Raw genomic sequence first — 13504 nt, 5'->3', positions numbered from 1 at the left:
AGTATTGTAAAGATGTCTGTCAATTCCTCTCTGAACACATTTATGGATTTCATTTAATTCCAATTAAAATCCCCCACAAACTTCTTTTTTTTTATTTCAGCATATTATGGGGGTACAAAAGTTTGGGTTACGTATATTGCCCTTGCTCCCCCTCCCCTCTCTCTCCCCGACAAGTCAGAGCCTCAAGCGTGTCCATCCCCCAGACAGTGCATATCGCACTCATTATGTATACACCCATCCCCTCCTCCCCCCCACCCCCGACATCTGCCCGACACCCGATTAATATTATTCCTAAATGTGCTTAGGTAAAACCCCCCACAAATTTCTTGAAGAAACCTCAAAGCTCATTTTTAAACTTTGTAGAAAGGCAAAAAGCCAATAAAAGCTGGGCTAAAACTTAGAAATGTCTATAACAGGTTTTGTCTATTGAATCTACATTTTTAAGTTCTGTTTGTATTTAGGATATCTTTGGGGTTCTGGGGTGCAGTGGGATTTTACTAAAGTATCAGTCTGCCAACGAATATTTTTAGTGGTACCCAGAGTGGTTTATTTAGCAAAAGTAAAACGACAAGCCACAGCATAGGAGATATTAGCAGTATAAGTTTTATGTTAAGAAATCATAAACTTGAGTGAAATGCGCACTGCCTGGGGAATGGACACGCTTGAAGTTCTGACTGGGGGGGGGGAGGGGAGGGGAGCATACCTACATGATGAGTGTGATGTGCACTGTCTAGGGAATGGACACAACTGAAGCTCAGACTCGGGGGGGATGGGGAGGCATGGGCAATGTATATAGCCTGATCTTTTGTAGCCCCATAATGAGCTGAAAAACAAACAAAAAATAAAAATAAAATAAAATAAAAAAGAGATTTTGTGAGCGTGGCATGCAACGGAATATTGGTACGAGACGAATGAAAGAAGCAACCAGCAGCACTGGGCAGCTCCTGAGGTTGCAGAGCTTGGCTCTGGAGTGGATCCAGTGTGGTGACTTGCTCCTGTGAATCGAGTGATGGGGTGAGAGTGCAGATGCTAGCTGGGGAGGACATGCTCGCCAGAGAAATGTCCAAGAGAACTCTGAGGACATGAGGCTGGCCGGGAGCCTCATGGAATGGCAGACAGGGCAGGTCAGTGGGGTGAGCTCCAGTTTGCATGTTAGAGCAGTGCTCCCAAGCCTGCTGCGAAAGTCCAGGCCACAGATGGGGGAGTGAGACCCAGAGGGCTGATGGAAAAAGAGAAGAGAAGAGAAGCATTAATGGGCCAGGGGTCAAATGAGGTCAAACGTCAAAGGAAGAAATGATCTTCAAGGAGACAGTGGATGCTGTTGAAAAAACACTTTGTGATTTTAAAATAGGAGATCAGACCAAGTGGTCTCTATGAACACTTTTAGCTCTATCTACTATTTTATGATGTCACTGACTCTTTAGTGAATAAATGATTTCCCTGCCACAAAAAGAAACTTTCATAAAGGACTCTTAGCTTTAGTTTGGAAATGCCTCCTTTTGTTGGGTGTTCTAAATATGGCACGAAAGCATACCACTTTAAGGGAAAAAAGTTTTATTTCATTTTATTTTTTGATAATGATAAATGATGAAGGCTGAATGATTATAAATATGAAGGCCACTTCTACATTTTATGCAATGGATCCACAACTTTTGAATTAAAATTTTACAACCTCTGCAAAAAAAAAAAAAGAAATCATAAACATTAATAAATAAACAAATGAACTACAAAATCAGGCAAAAAACAAAAATGCAAAAACCCATGGATACCACTGTACAAGGAGCTGCATTTGCCAACACAAAGCACCCAGCCCTCCTGGGATCTTCAAGGCACAACCACTCCGCTCTATAAATCCTGAAACAATCTGGGGCCTGAGTCTTGTTTGGACCCCAAATCATCCCCCTTTAGGTCCCCAGACAAGGTGCTGGAGACCGAGGAGCCCAGGAAGGAGCCTTGGGATGATGATAAAACCCCTGAGTAATCGGAGGGTAAAGAAGTGTCCGACAAGAAGTGGGAGTTATAGAGGCTCTGCAGCCACAGTGGGTCTGGAGTTGGGCCTGGAGTTTGGTCTGGGATCGGCTGTAGGCCTGAATGCGGGCCCGGGATCGGCTGTAGGCCTGAATGCGGGCCCGGGATCGGCTGTAGGCCTGAATGCGGGCCCGGGATCGGCTGTAGGCCTGAATGCGGGCCCGGGATCGGCTGTAGGCCTGAATGCGGGCCCGGGATCGGCTGTAGGCCTGAATGCGGGTCCGGGATCGGCTGTAGGCCTGAATGCGGGTCTGCGATCGGCTGTAGGCCTGAATGCGGGTCTGCGATCGGCTGTAGGCCTGAATGTGGGTCCAAGGGTGGGTTTGGGGTTGGCTGCGGGCCTGAATATGGGTCCAGGGGTGGGTTTGGGGTTGGCTGCAGGCCTGAATATGGGTATTGGGTTAGGCCTGGGGTTGGGAGTGGGCCTGAAATTGGGCCCTGGCTTGAGCCTGGCGTGGGGCCTGGGGCACCCGGGAAGCCCTCCTGGGCGCCGTACCCAGGGGCCCCCGAGGTCTGATACAGGCTGCAGGCGGCCGGTTGGGCTGTTGGGAAGATTCCCGAGGGGCAGGGCAGAGTGGGATTCTGGAAACTCGGGCCCTGCAGGAACACGGGGCCGCCAGGGGCGGGGGCTCTGGGGCAGGTGGGCGCAGCGCCGGCTGCGCTGGTTCCGCGGGCTCTGCCGACTCCACGGACTCCGCGGCCTCCATGGCCTCCCAGGCCTCGCAGCTCTGGTCCCTGCAGTTGTCGCTGGAGCCTAGCGTATTTGGCCCTGTGGTTCTTGAACCACACCTAGGGGGGTGGACAGAGGGGAGGGAGGAGGTGTGAGACAGGCTGGTGCAAGGCCTGCCTCAGGCCTCTCCGCCCCAGACTCATCAGAGGCCCCAGGGGCTCCGGTTGCCAAGGGGAGGGGTGGCTGGCGCAGGCCTGGCTCCCAGGAGCCCAGGGCCTGGGGAAGCTCTGCGGGAGAGGGTCACCGGGATCACCGGGGTCACAGGGGAACTCTGAGATCCACGCACCGGGAGGCCCGGTGGAGCGACAGTCTGGGCCCATCGTGTTGGTGGGTTCACGTAGCACAGAGTTGAAGCGGGACTCCGTGCAGCCCTGGGTCCCCCGGCGGGACCCCTTGCTAGCTAGACCGGGGGAGGGGGGTCTCTTCTCCTTCGTGGGAGGGAGGGAGGCACTCGGAGAGTGACAATGGCGGGGAGAGGTTCTTATCATTACTGGGGGGGATGGAGGGGCCAGACCTGCACTTGGTACTCCGTTAGGTTGAGTCGTTCAGCCAGGGCTTCTCGGTCCTCGTGGGTGGGGTGCCTGTTGGTCTCAAAGTGTTTTTCTAGCTCTTTCAGTTGTTCCTTGTTGTAGACGGTGCGCTCCTGCCGCTGCTTCTTTGGGGCATCTGAGGACCCTGGGCCTGAGGGAGGGAGGGGAACAGGGTCAGATGAGTCCCAAAGCAGCCCGCAGCCCCCTAGGGACCCCCTCCCCTGGGCCCGGCTCGGAGCAGGCGCCTAAGGCCAAAGGCGGCCCCTGGGTGACAGTGGCTACCTGGACCACAGGCCCTGGGTCAGACCCTGACTCTCCACCTCCTAGCCCAGACCCTGCACCTCTCTGGGCCTGAGCGTCCACATCCTTGAAATGATAACAGCTCCTGCCGTTATTAGGGACCCCATAGTTGGGGAAGGCAGGCAGGTGGCTCCTCACCCCACAGCACCCCTGGCTGGTGCCTCAGGCCTGTTCTGCCCTCCCCCAGGTCCCCCTCCATCCAAGGGCTAAAGGACCCCAGACACTTGGGAAGAGGGGACCGTGTGCCCAGTCCTCTGCTCAGCTCACTTGCATAATTTCATTTCATTTCCCAAACACCACTAAATCCTCCCCACTCTAGAGGGCAGGAAGCCATCCTACATGAGCCCAGTCCTTCTCTGGGTGCCCCAGCTGCCACTCTGCAGCCAGGGCCACAAGATCAGCCGGGGCCCCTCACGTCCCCACCCCCACTCACCCTGCAAACAGTTGGGGTCGTCCATCCTGCTCCCGCTGTGTCTCCAACATGCCGCTGCACTCACAGGACCCAGGGCTTAAATATGTTTCACCTCCAAGGCGTGCCCACCCAGGCCCACCCTGCTGGGACCCTCCCTTTCCTACCCCACCCTGCAGTCCCTGCCCCCTGGAGGAGCTGAATGATTGATTAAGCCTTTCATTATTGAGCAGCTACTGTTTGCGGGGGGCCAGGGCTGGGAGACCCCCGTGGCCAACACAACTTTGCTTTCACCCTCATGGGGCTCTAGCCCAGGGGGAGGTGGCATTCCTCCCCGACAAGGGACTCCGGGGTGTCATTCAGCATCATTACCCGTGGTAGGGTCCCCATCCTAGGACAGGCAGCCAGTCCCCGGGAGCCAATGCCAGGGAATCTAATCTGCCTGCTCCTCCCACCTCCCTGCTGGCCACCTTGTGCAGCCACCACCCCTCCTGCCTGGGTCATCCAGCAGCCTCCTCCCCGGTCCCTTGAGGCCACTCTGGCCCCTGCTGTCCATTCCTGAAGTTGCCCCCTGGTGCCTGGATGTGGGAAGGTTCAGTATACATAGCCCTGGTAATGGTTGGTTTCTGGACTGGGATTTGCCCACTGGCCAGTGGTCTGATGGGTACTCAAGTGGAGCCTTGCTGGTTTCTCCTTGTAAGTAAATGACCTGGGCTCTGGTTTACTCCGCTTTCTATGTTGGGCTCATGAGCTTAGTTGGCATGAGTCCAGCCCTCTGAGCTGCACAGACCTGCATCTAAACATTGGAATCAGTGGAAGATGAAAATTCAATAGGAAATCAAATACAAAATTAAACAAAACCAATAGATGTTGTGGTTTTAAATTTACTTGCTCTCCAACTGCTGGTTAGTATCTCATGGTAGCTAGCACTCTACCATAATTGGATATTTAGTTTGCTTCCTTTCTGAGAACATTCTAGAACATTCTTCCTTTCTGAGAACACAATTGGAGATTTTATTCTCCTTTTGGGTGACTGAGAACGCATTGGTCACCAAGACTCATGATGGCTCCACTATCAACAGGAATAATCCAGCAATTTCCTTGGTCTTTAAGATGCAATTGAATGGGCCCCCTCTCTATAAATTTTTAAAGAAATTAAATGTAAATTTTTGCTTATTAGATTGGTGAAAATGAAGAAGAGAGACCATGCCTGGGATTAGTAGGTGAAGAGATAGGGAATCTGGTGTTTTCCCAGAAATGCTTTTGGAGCACAGGTTGATTTTTGAGATATTGGTCAACATCACTCAGCCAGAGACCATCAAGGGGGCACTAGTGGTCAAGCCAAGTTGGGTTTATTGGCTTGTTGCTAAGAGGAAGACAGGACAAAGGAGAGGGTCTGTGGGGAGTCTCAAAAAGAGGGTGTTTGAAAGAACGGATGGTAGGATTTGAGTTTGTGTTTGATGATTTGGGAAAGGGTTCAAAATAGAATGTGTTTTATACCTAGAAGAATTTAAATCAGGAACCCAAACACACTAATGTTTATGGCAGCGTTATTCCCAATAGCCAAAAGGTGGAAACCATCCAAATGTCCATCAATGGATGAGGGGGATAGACAAGAGGGGGTGTCTCTCCATACAATGGAATATGCTTCTGCCTTAAGAAAGAAGTAAGGAAGTTCTGCCACCTCCTGCAATATCCGTGAACCTGGAAATATGCTAAATGAAATAAGCCAGACAAAACAGGACAGGGAGGTTGAGGCAGGAGGATCACTTTTGGTCAGGAGTTCAAGACCAGCCTGGGAAACATAGCAAGTTCCTGTCTCTTAAAAAAAATGAAAAAATAAATAAATAAATAAATCAGCCGAGTGTGGTGGCACGTGCCTGTAGTTCCAGCTACTCGGGAGGCTGAGGCAGGAGGATCGTTTGAGCCCAAGAGCTATGATAGCACCTCTACACTCCAGCCTGAGTGACAAAGCAAGACCCTGTCTCTTAAAAAAAAAAAAAAATACAAATATTGTATGATTCCACTTGCATGAAATATCTAGAATAGGCAAATTAATAGAGTCAGAAATAGACTAGAGATTCCCAAGGGCTGGGGGAGGGGAGAATGGGGCGTTTAATGTTTAATGGGTGCAGAATTTCAGTTTGGGATGATGGGAAAACTTCAGAGATGGGAGGTGGTGATGGTTGTACAACCATACCAATGTGCCCAATACCCCCGAACCGTATGCCTAAAACGGCTACAGTGTAAATTTTGCTATGCTTATTTTACTACACTATACAGAAAAAAGAAAAGTGGCTTTACTGTAGGTTGGATGCTGTCAGGGACCGAGGGTCACTCTATGATTACCTTATCTTGAAGGTGAGGAGGGTGGAGTGTGGCTGGAGCTCTGATCTGTAAAGAAACGGTGTCACTCATACTAGCCAGGACAGGGGGACATTGGTCTCGGTGGTGGTTTGGACAATGTGTGTGTTTCTCTGTGTTCAGATAGGATTTCTCACAGATCGCTGCAACACAAAGAATGACCTTGTCCATTTGTGTCATGTGAGATCGTTTCTATCCAACAGGAGAGCGGGGGGCCTGGCTGTGAGTGCTGGACCAGCTCCTGACCTTGGGGGGCTCCTTGTCTCTTTCTGGTGTTCAGCAAACTCCCTTGAACTCTGCAGTTGCAGGTGTAGGTCTGAGAGAAGCTGGGAATGGCTAAAGGTCTTTCCCCCTCACCCCAAGAATTAATATAAAGATTTATTAATTACAGTAGTGTGGTATCAACTAAAGAAGTGTAGTATTAATTAAAAGAATGTGGACAAGTAGAAAAAGAGTCCAGAAATCGATCCCCCCTCTACTCAGTATGTTGATTTAACAACAAACCCTTCCTGACAATTCAGTGGAGGAAAACAATGGGAAGGCTCCAGAGTGATGGAGATAAAAACCTTTGTATACCCCAAGGCCGTGAAGATATTCTCTCACATTCTCTTCTAGAAGTATTATATTTTACCTTTCATATTTAGCTCTGTGATCCATCTCAAATTAATTTTTTGTGTGTCGTACAAGGTAGAGATCAAGTTGTTGTTTTTCTCCATACAGATAACAGTCTTTATGATTATCAGCTGTCTGACCTGGGGCAAAGGCGTCGCTCCCCTTGCCCACGCTCACCAATACGATGGGATTATCTCAATGTCTGCCCCCAGAGGTGGGAGCATCTAAGCATCTCTTATCATGACATCTGCTCAGGAGAGGCCCAGTCACAGCGGCTCAGAGAACCCTCTCCTGTTGCCAAGGTCTGTCCTCGGGGCAAAGTAACTGCCTGACTTCCACCCTGCAGGAAATGCAGATCAAAAGCGTTCTTGCCTTGGAAACCAGCCTCCCTGCCACCACCTCAGCATGGCGTGGGGAGGCCAGAGATTTTCAAGGTCTGCCAGGCACGAGGATCCCCTGGAGAGATTGCCGAAACGCTGATTCCTGGGCCTCAGCCCTAGGGTTTCTGATTCAGCAGCACTGGGGGTGGGGCACGAAAACGAGTTCCATTGCCCCCTCCCCACCACCCTGGCCACCACCACCCTTCTACTCTGCGTTTATGACTTTGACTTATTTTAGACTCCACATATAAGTAAAGTGAAGTAGAGAGACAAGGACGTGTAGAAATTTGAAAACGGGACACAGGTACCATTTTGCTCCCATATGTCGTCATGTAGGAGGACGCACAGGAAGCAGCTGACAGTGGCAGCCCCGTGGAAGAACTGTGGGGCTGGGGAGAATTTTCACGGTACATGCTGTGAATTCCCCATGGTGCAGAGTTATTAACCGTGCAAAGTATAAGTAAAATAAAATAAGGTCTATTCATTGTTTTAGAAAATTGGGTCCTTTCTTCTGATCTCTCTGGACCACGTTCTCTTCCTTCTGGGACAGGAGCCCCTTTTTCCTAAGCTCATCTGAGCCTCAGGTTGACTCCATGGAAAAGAGGCCCTTTCTGTCTACTGCTCTTTGCTTCAGGTTTTCACTGGAAAATGCCTCCATTTTTGGCCCACCTGTAGGGGCACTGAAGTATGACATTGGGTGAGGACATGCACAAATCAATGAATTCTCACCGAGGGGACACACCTGTGTAACCACCACCCAGCATGAGAAACAGAATATTCTCAGCAACACCAAAGATCCCCTCAATAGCTCCCAGTCTGGACCCCACAAAAATGATCACCATCCTGCCTCCTGATGAACAGTTTTGCCTGTTTTTGAACTTTCTATCCACAGAATCACAGAGTGTGCCTTCCACGGTGTTTGACTTCATTCATCATAGTTTGCAAGATTCATCCATGTTGCCTATAACAGCGCTGGGTTCATCCTGACGTCTGTGTGGTTTTCATTGTGTGACATAGCACCTTTAATTTATCCATTCTTTCCCTGGGGCACATTTGGGTTGGTTCCAGTTAGGTTGTTACAAACAATGATGCCGTGAAGTTTCTTGTGCACCCTTCTGGCATATACACACACACACACACACACACACACACATATATATGCATTTCTGTTAATATATTCCCAGAAGTGGAATTTGGGGGTGATAGAGAAATCATTGGTTCAAATTTACAGATAATACTTAATAGATTTCCAAAGTGATTTTACCAGTTTACACTTTCAGTTACTCAATATCCTCAACGAAACATGGCATTGTCTGTCTTTTAATTTTAGCCATGCTGATGGCATTGTCACAGCAGTAGAGGAAGACCATTGTGGCTTCATTTTGTATTTTCCTGGTGACCAATGAAGTTGAGCACCTTTTCCATTTATTGTGGTCTACTTTAAGTTTGTTTTTTTTTTTTTTTTGTAATGTTGCGTATAGTTTTCTGTGTAAAGATAATACACAGATTTTGTTAGATTTTTTTTCCCCTACTTATTTGATATTGCTGTAAATTGCATCCACTTTTTAAAATTTTTTTCCTAATTGCTTGCAGCTGGAATATATAAAAGTAATCAAGTTTTGTTGCATTGACTTGTATCCAGTGACCTTGTGAAATTCTCTCATTAATTTTAAATGATTATCTATAGATTCTTCGGGTTTTCCACCTAAACAATCATGTCATCTGCAAATAATGATAGTTTTGTTTCTTCCTTTCTAAACATTGTACCTTTTATTAATATTTTCTTTTCTTTCTTTATTACATCTTGATTTATTTATTTATTTATTTATTTATTTTTTTGTGAGACAGAGTCTCACTCTGTTGCCCAGGCTAGAGTGAGTGCCGTGGCGTCAGCTTAGCTCACAGCAACCTCAAACTTCTGAGCTCAAGCGATCCTCCTGTCTCAGCCTCCCGAGTAGCTGGGACTACAGGCATGCACCACCATGCCCGGCTAATTTTTTCTATATATATTTTTAGCTGTCCATATAATTTCTTTCTATTTTTAGTAGAGATGGGGTCTCGCTCTTGCTCAGGCTGGTCTCGAACTCCTGAGCTCAAACGATCCGCCCACCTCGGCCTCCCAGAGTGCTAGGATTACAGGCGTGAGCCACCGCGCCCGGCCCTTGATTTCTTTATTGCAAAAACCCTCAGTACAGTGTTGAATAAAAGTAACAAGTACTGGATGTTCCTGTCTCATTCCCAGTAACAGAAGGAAAGTTTTCAACATTTCAACATTAAACATCATGTTTCCTATAGGATTTTTTTGCACATACCCTTTATTAAGTGAAAGAATTCATTTCTCTTCCTCATTTGCTAAGAGTTCATTGCTTTTAATCACAAGTGAATTTTGAGTTTTATCAAATGCTTCCCTTACATATATTGAGATAATATTACTTTCCCTTTATTGTGTTAATGTAGCAAATTGCATTAGTAGTTTGTTTTGAATATTAAACCATGCTTACATTCTTGGAATAAACTCAACTTGGTTAGAATGTATTATCCTTTCTTTATATATTCTGGATTTCATTGACTAATATTCTGTCTTGGACTTTTGTATCTAAGTTCATGACCTACAATTTTCCTTTATTTTAGGGTTCTTGCCTGGGTTGTTAGATCCAGGTTATACAGGTCCCATGAAATAAAATGGAAAATGGTCTCCCTCTTTCAATTCTCTGGAAATTTGCATAAAATCAATGTTATTTCTTTCTTAACTGTTTGGTAGAATTCACTGACAAAGCCAAATGTACCTGGAGTGTTTTGGTGGTTTTTTTTTTTTTTTTGAGACAGAGTCTGGCTCTGTTGCCCAGGCTAGAGTGAGTGCCGTGGCGTCAGCCTAGCTCACAGCAACCTCAAACTCCTGGGCTTAAGCGATCCTCCTGCCTCAGCCTCCCAAGTAGCTGGGACTACAGGCATGCGCCACCATGCCCGGCTAATTTTTTCTATATATATTTTTTTAGTTGGCCAGATAATTTCTTTCTATTTTTAGTAGAGACGGGGGTGGGGGGGTCTCACTCTTGCTCAGGCTGGTCTCAAACTCCTGACCTCGAGCGATCCTCCCGCCTCGGCCTCCCAGAGTGCTAGGATTACAGGCGTGAGCCACCTCGCCCAGCCAGGTCACTGTTGATTTTATGAGTCTTTAACAAAACAAAGTCGTATGTCTGTTGGTTTCTTTTTTCTATTGTACATTGTTTATTTTCTTAATTTCTGCTCTCACCTTTATTATTTCTTCACTCTGTTCTGTTTCTAACTTTTTGAGATGATGTTAAAAATGATTGATGTTAATCTTTCTTCTTATTTGATATCTGTCACATTTATTGCACCAGAGAAATCAAATGGATCTTAGAATAGTATGAAAAAATTTATGCCAATAAATTTGACAACTTAGAGGAAATGGACACATTCCTTGAGAAATAGAACTTTCTGAAACTGACACAAGAAGAAATTTTAAAATACGAAAATCATATATTCATTAAATTAAGTCCATAATTAACCTTTCTAACAAAAACTCCAGGCCCATTTGCTTCACTGGTAAATTGTATCACATACTTAAGGAATACATAATATCTTGCACAAACTCTCCTACAAAATAGAGGGAGAGAATGTTCTTCCCATTTCATTTTATGAGACCAGCATAATTGTGACACCAAAATCTAATATGGACTTTACAATAAAAGTAAATTATAGGCCGGGCGCAGTGGCTCATGCCTGTAATCCTAGCACTCTGGGAGGCCGAGGTGGGTGGATTGTTTGAGCTCAGGAGTTCGAGACCAGCCTGAGCAAGAGCAAGACCCCGTCTCTACTAAAAATAGAAAGAAATTATATGGACATCTAAAAATATACATAGAAAAAATTAGCCGGGCATGGTGGCACATGCCTGTAGTCCCAGCTACTCGGGAGGCTGAGGCAGGAAGATCGCTTGAGCCCAGGAGTTTGAGGTTGCTGTGAGCTAGGCTGACGCCACGGCACTCTAGCCCGGGCAACAGAGTGAGACTCTGTCTCAAAAAAAATAAATTAATTTAAAAAAGTAAATTATAAGTCAACATCCCTCACAAAATAGATGCAAGACTCCTAAATAAAATCAAGTCAAACAATAAATAAAAATAGGCCGGGCGCGGTGGCTCACGCCTGTAATCCTAGCACTCTGGGAGGCCGAGGCAGGTGGATCGCTCAAGGTCAGGAGTTCGAGACCAGCCTGAGCAAGAGCGAGACCCCCATCTCTACTAAAAATAGAAAGAAATCATCTGGCCAACGAAAAATATATATAGAAAAAATTATCCGGACATGGTGGCACATGCCTGTAGTCCCAGCTACTCGGGAGGCTGAGGCAGGAGGATCACTTGAGCCCAGGAGTTTGAGGTTGCTGTGAGCTAGGCTGACGCCACGGCACTCTAGCCCAGGCAACAGAGTGAGACTCTGTCTCAAAAAGAAAAAAGAGAAGAAGAAGAAGAATACATCAAGACCAAGTAGGGTTTAGCCCAAGGATACAAGTTGTTTAAGCACCCAAAAATCAATCAACATAAATCAATCAAGGTAATTAACCTCATTACCAGAACAAAAGGAAAAACACATGATCATCTCAATAGATGTAAAAGAAATATGTGATAAAATTCTACACCCTGTGGTCCCAGCTTCTCAGGAGGCTGAGGCAGAAGGATCATTTGAGCCCGGGAGTTGGAGGCCAGCCTGAGCAACATAGTAAGACTCCGTCTCTAAAAACAAAAAGAAAGGAAAAGAAAATTCTACACCTATTCATGATTTTTCAAATGCTCAGCAAACCAGAAGCAGAATGGAATTTACGTAATCAGATAAAAGGCAGCTATGAAAAAGCTACAGGTAATACTATACTTCAGGGTGCAAAATTGAACACTTCCCGCCTAGGATCAGGAAGAAGACAAGGCTACCTGCTTTCACGACCTCTATTCAGCACAGTCCCAGAGTCTCTGAGTGGGAAAGCCTGGTTCTTCTAGCAAGTTCTGGACCAGTCCCACCAGACCCATGCAGGGACTACCTCCCTTTCTGACATTTCCTGAGACAAATAATTGCTCAGATCCAACTTCATGCCTTACGCTGTCCTGGTGCCGGAAATGCAGCTGTGACCAAGCTGCCTTCCAGGGCTTACAAGAATAGTACAGGAGACGGAAAATAAACACAATAAAGGGGGAAACCGGCTAGAAGCAAGCCACTGGGGTGCTGTAGACTTGAGGGCTGGTGGGTTGGCAGATGAGAAGGAAGACCCCACCTTTGAGGACGAAAATGAAGAAATTGGAGGAGGTGGACAAGATAGAAGAAGGAGACTTTTTTCTAAAGAATTGGGATGTACAGCTATGGAGATGGCCAGAACCCTTACACCAAGTCAGCAGATACTCTTGAAGATCTTGTCATAGAGTTCATCACAAGGCAATGTCAACTGGAAGACAAGGTCAAGTACAAGTTGAAGATATTGTCTTCATGATTCAGAAGGACCCAAGGAAGTTTGCTAGGGTTAAAGACTTGCTTCCTATGAATGAAGAATTGAAATGAGCTACAAAAGCATTTAATGAAGCAAACTATGGATCATGACACCTTTTGTAGTTTCTGAAACTCCATAATGTTCTAGGGAAAACATATATAATAATTGTGTATATTCTACAGTAAGGTCCTGATAGCTACCTATGTAAATGAAAGGTGGAGAAACATAGTTTTCTGCCTTTATTTTCATGCCTTTGATTTTAGAGTGATATTGGATTGATTGCCTGCCTTTATATGACCATACTTGAATTACTTATTTGGTTTTAATGACCACATATAAGTTGAAGTACCTTGCAACCATGCAGTTCCTTCTGACTTTGACTATCTAAAGGATGAAATAGTATTTATGTGTTAGGTATATTTGTGCCATTGTAAGCCATACTTACAATGGAAGTAGCTGTTTAATATGCAAAATCCAAATGGCATCTTTGACTCTAAAACATGTGCTTTATGTAATTCTGAAACTTTTATACAAAAGTAGTCTGAGAGGTTATTATAGTGAACTTTTTTGTGTTTCTTTTAAGGTGATGATATAGGAAAATGCATGGTTTTTTTTTTTTTGGTAAGAATGTTCATCTGTTTTAAAAGATAATTTGTTTTAATA

General features: G+C 46.0%; 1 pseudogene; it reads left to right on the top strand.

Annotated features, from left to right (window-relative positions):
* The first annotated feature begins 5254 nt into the window (after positions 1-5254).
* LOC138374197 (transcription initiation factor TFIID subunit 13 pseudogene) lies at positions 5255-12951 on the top strand (annotated as a pseudogene).
* Positions 12952-13504: the final 553 nt, after the last annotated feature.

Source organism: Eulemur rufifrons, chromosome 24, assembly GCF_041146395.1.
Source record: "Eulemur rufifrons isolate Redbay chromosome 24, OSU_ERuf_1, whole genome shotgun sequence".
In the NCBI taxonomy this organism is placed as follows: domain Eukaryota; kingdom Metazoa; phylum Chordata; class Mammalia; order Primates; family Lemuridae; genus Eulemur; species Eulemur rufifrons.
Note: the sequence above shows the minus strand (reverse complement) of the source record. Positions and strands in the feature narration are given on the sequence as shown.